Genomic DNA, 5,014 nt, shown 5'->3' on the forward strand with positions numbered 1-5,014 from the left:
AAGTTGCACTTCATGTTTCAATGGAACAAATCTCCCCCAATGAGAGAAAAGGTTACTTCCCCCCTCAGACTCCCCTGACCACTACCTCTGCCAGATCCTGTCATGTGCTAAAGAGAGAAGACAAAGCAAAAACGGCAGCCAGCAGAAAAACCACTTCTCATCTTGCCCCGCTTCTGAACCCCAAATGCTAAACCAGAGTCCAGTGGTGCTATTGCACTGTGGTCAAGCCCCCACCCCAGTCATGATGCATGGGCAGAGTTGGTGTGGGTGTCGTACCCATGGTTATAAAGCAGCACACTGGAGGTGTCAATGGTGTCTCAGTGGCATGATCGCAAAGCCTGTTCTAGAAGCCCTCTTTCTTCAGACAACAAAAGAAACAATACAATTACACCTTTCCTTACAGTCCCATTCTGAACTTACTCTCTGATCACCTTAACTGAATGCGAACTCCCATTATAAACAAGCTCCTCCAAAAGAGAAAATTGAGGTCCACCAAGGTCAGTGATCTGCCTGAAGTTACCCATCAATAAGGGTTGGAGCCAGAATTACAAGCAAGAGAAAAAAAACATGTCTAGAAGGACAGATTTAAAGATGGCTGTGGCATGTCAGAACATGAGGACCTGGTGGCTCTAATAACCAGAGGAGCCTCCAGTTCAGGTCTGGCCATGGTGGAGCAGCTGGTGGGGCGAGGGGCCACTGCTGTGCTTTGGAACCTGCCCAAGTCCAATGGGAAGGTCAGAGCCAAGAAGTTAGGGAAGCGCTGTGCCTTCGCCCCAGCTGACATGACCTCTGAGAAGGCTGTGCAAGCAGCCCTGACTCTAGCAAAAGGAAAGTTTGGCCACGTGGATGTGGCAGTCAACTGTGCAGTCATTGCAGTGGCCATTAAGACATACGACTTCAAGAAGAATCAGGTCCATACCTTGGAGGACTTCCAGCAAGGTTCTCAATGTAATCTCACAGGCGCCTTCAATGTGATCCACCTAGTGGCTGGTGAGATGGGCCAGAATGAACCAGACCATCAACACTGCCAGCACTGGCGCATTTGAGGGCCAGGTTGGACAAGCTGCTTACTCTGCTTCCAAGGGGGTCATAGTGAGCATGACACTGCCCATTGCTTGGCATCGAGCTCCCCTGAGCTTCCAAGTGATGGCCACTGCTCCAGGCCTATTTGGCACCCTGCTGCTGACCAGCCTCCCAGAAAAGTGTTCAACTTCCTGGCCAGCCAGGTGTCCTTCCCCAGCCAACTGGGTGACCCTGCTGAGTATGCTCGTCTGATTTAAGCCCTCATCGAGAACCCACTCATCAACGGAGAGGTCATGAGGCTGGGTGGGGCCATCCGCATGCAGCCTTGAAGGGGGAGGGCAGAGAAAACAAATGTTCCTCTGCCCCTCCTTCCCCTGGAGTACTGCACTGCAGCTTGGGAGGAAGTCCAGTAGCCATTTTGTAATTCTGCCCAACAGTCACACTCTGTACCTAATAAAGTCCCTATTTCTCACAAAAAAAAAAGGTACAAACAAACAAACAAAAGAAACACAGATCTAAATACACTGTTGAAAAGAACCATATAAGGAGTATCCAGCACAGAGGCTGGCTTAGAGTAGACATCCAAAAATTATTTCCCTTCCTCCTATAGAAGAGTTAAACATTCTGGTCAATTTGTGGTTCTCCCATATTGCAGGACCCTTCTAACAGCAAAAATCATCATTTCCACAGAAGCTTATGGCAACCACAACAACAATACTTGCCACTCTTTACTTAATGGCCATTGTCTAACCAGATATCATTCTCAAAGCTTTAAATACAATGTAATCCCAACCGACCAAAGAAGGGAAATATCACAAAAAGGAACATCACCCCACTCATAAGGACAACCAGAAACACAATGAATGAGTTCTCCCAGGCTGGAGCCAAATCCCATGTGTTAAGGGTCAGATGACCACGTAATTAATCACCCAAAACAAGACAAACTTCAGAACAAAAGGACATGCTGTGAATAATTACTTGGGGATAATGTGCAGACACCAGGACTGACTGTCCTGGACAAATCAGAACATGAAATCACCCTGGTTTAACAACTCTAGTTCTATGTCCCAAGAAGCCAATTCACTATTTTTCAGGGAGTAAGCATGGGCAAAGAGAAAGACAGACATCTTTGGTGGAATACTTTGTGATTCTAGGCCCTGAAAACCTTTGAAGAGAAGCTTACGGCACATGTGATTGAGGGGATAATGGAATTTAAACCTCCAAGCCTACAGAGACACTGTCTCCTGCTCACTTCCACTCTGGCCAATAAGTCTTTTCTCACTTTGGGTCTGTTAACATGCTGTCTTCCATTCCTGAAATGCTCTCTCCACCACTCACAAAACTTTTTATCTGGTTAACTTCTATTACCAATCAAGCATCGGCTTAAAGCATTACTATTTTTCAGAGGATGGTTTACCTGACCATCTCTGCACAAACCCCAGTCTAAATAGAATCTGTCAATGTACCTGTTCCTTTCTCTTTGATAGCCCTTACAAAATTATCTGTTAACATATTTCTTTGAATAACTTTTTATTTTTCTATTAAGTTCAATTAGCCAAGATATAGTACATCATTACTTTTTGATATAATGTTCAATGATTCATTAGTTGCATATAACACCCAGTGCTCATCAGATCATGTGCCCTCCTTAATACCCATCACCCAGTTACCCCATCCCCTACCCCCCTCCCTTCTGCAAAACTCAGTTTGTTTCCTGGTGTCCAGAGTTTCTTATGGTTTGTCTCCCTCTCTGATTTCTTCCCATTCCGTTTTCCCCCCCTCCCCCTGTGGTCCTTTGTGCTATTCCTATGTTCCACATATGAGTGAAACCGTATAATTATTGTCTTTCTCTGCTTGACTTTTCACTCAGCCTAATCCCCTCCAGTCCCATCCATGTCAATGCAAATGCTGGGTATTCATCCTTTCTGATGGCTGAGTAATATTCCACTGTATATATGGACCACATCTTCCTTATCCATTCGTCTGTTGAAGGGTATATCAGCTCCTTCCACACTTTGGCTATTGCGGACATTGCTCTTATGAACATTGGGGTGCATGTGTCCCTTCTTTTCACTACATCCGTATCTTTAGGGTAAATACCCAGGAGTGCAATTGCTGGGTCGTAAGGTAGCTCTATTTTTAATGTCTTGAGGAACTTCCATACTGTTTTCCAGAGTGGCTGTACCAGCTTGAACAACTTTTTAAAGTTTATCTTCCTATAGAATATGCTTCATGAAAGAAGAAAAGTAGGGACTGTATCCCTAGGCACATGGTGCAGTGTCTGTTAAACAGAACTGTTCATTGAACAACTCAATCCACTGATAAGGAAAAGAAGCTGAATTTAAGAAACATTTACTATGTTCCATTTAATCCTCACAGCAACTTTGGAAAATACATATAATTTCCAAATTACAGGTAGGAAAACTGAGACTCTTCAAATTATGTAGCCCGTGCAAGGTGATGCAGTGACCAGATTACCTGAGTCAACTCTCCAGACACTCACTTTTACGTAAACTGTGTGAAAATCCCTAGAATACTAAATTAGTCATAAGAAAGTAGCTTGATACAGGGTTAATCATAACAATGAATGGTATCTAGAGTTCTGAGTATTTTGTCCCAACTGAAGAATTCATTCTGCCCCCACCACAACAAAACCCATCGCTCTGGAGCCTGTGGAATGTCCCTGCCTACTCTCTTCTGGATTCCTCCCTCCTAGATGGGATTACATGAACCTTGCTAATTTCTGAGGACTTCATTCCTTTTCCCTGGGGTACATGCAGACTGTGTCCTTCTATTATTGTGCTAAGCACAAAAGATAAATTAATTAACTTGCTCAAGATCATACAACCACTAAGTGGCAAAGCTGGCTGCAGCTCAGGTCTGCCTGACTCCCAGGCTCTTAACCCCATGTTAGAATAGTAAAGTCACAGCTCTTCCTAATTATGTTCCAGTCCTGACCACAAGGTCTGGTCATTGTCAATTACACTTCAATGATTCCCAAGTTACCTCAATGCTAAAGTCTTCCCTTGGCCTAAAAAGTCTTCCCTCTACAGACAAAGATCATCCAGAGAGACGTCTCCTGGAACTGTTTTCCATGCCATATTCATTAATAGAAATGTGGACCCCAGAGATCTCAATGTGAGAGTGTCAGTCCCTTTTCCATTGGTCATTCTCATCCATTATAATATGAGGGTAGGGGCATCTAATTCCAGTGACTTAAACAGCAATCTTTAAGTAAGTAATAGACCTTCATTTCATAGAAAGACCAGGAAAAGAATACCTATTTCCTGCTTCCTATCATACAGGTCTCTGGGCATCTCCACTGAATTTCCTCTTGCTGTCTTTGTTCAAGGTTACTTTTCACTGGTTAGTTTCTTCCCAGATGCATTCCTTGAAGGGAGGGGGCAGGGTAGGAGCTCACTACCTGCCCCTGGGACTGCCAGGCCAGAAGAGCCTTCCCAGTGGGTGTCTCTCAGAGGAAGGAAGAGCAGATGTCTGTCCTGAAATGAACTGGATTTGGGGCAAAAGCCTCAGGTGTCTCTGGCACCTGCTGCTTACATGCTGTACCTATTAGCTGCTGTTGCCCAATGAGTAGATGCCACAGGAAAACTCTGTAAATCACTAAATGTTAGTAGATCAGTTAGCTTAGAAGATGTCTTATAAGTTATCTTTGCTGGTTCAAGGTGGGCAAGACACTGAGATACTCTAGAAGTTTTTACATGAGCTAAATATATATATAAATGTTTCCAAAAGCTAAATGCTAAATATATTTTTATTTCTTCCTGGTGCATCTTTAATTTTGCAAATGTTTCTCCAATGGTTATGTGTTACTTTCATGATTATATTGGTTTACAATTACAAAAATAAGATTATATTTTTACTCACAATAAGACTTGATAAGTGAATTAAAATGTCAAGTTTAATAATAATTTGAGGAGGTAAATGAGAATGGAACACTTATAGAACACTCATAGAAGAAGATACACAAATC

At 43.3% G+C, this 5,014-nt stretch overlaps 1 pseudogene; it reads left to right on the forward strand.

The window, feature by feature from the left end:
- Positions 1–602: 602 nt before the first annotated feature.
- Positions 603–1,352, forward strand: LOC112822993 (3-hydroxyacyl-CoA dehydrogenase type-2 pseudogene; annotated as a pseudogene).
- The last annotated feature ends 3,662 nt before the right edge of the window (positions 1,353–5,014 follow it).

The sequence above is a fragment of the Callorhinus ursinus genome, unplaced genomic scaffold, assembly GCF_003265705.2.
Source record: "Callorhinus ursinus isolate GAN/ISIS: 27379988/994484 unplaced genomic scaffold, GSC_fseal_2.0 scaffold5, whole genome shotgun sequence".
Classification (NCBI taxonomy): Eukaryota; Metazoa; Chordata; class Mammalia; order Carnivora; family Otariidae; genus Callorhinus; species Callorhinus ursinus.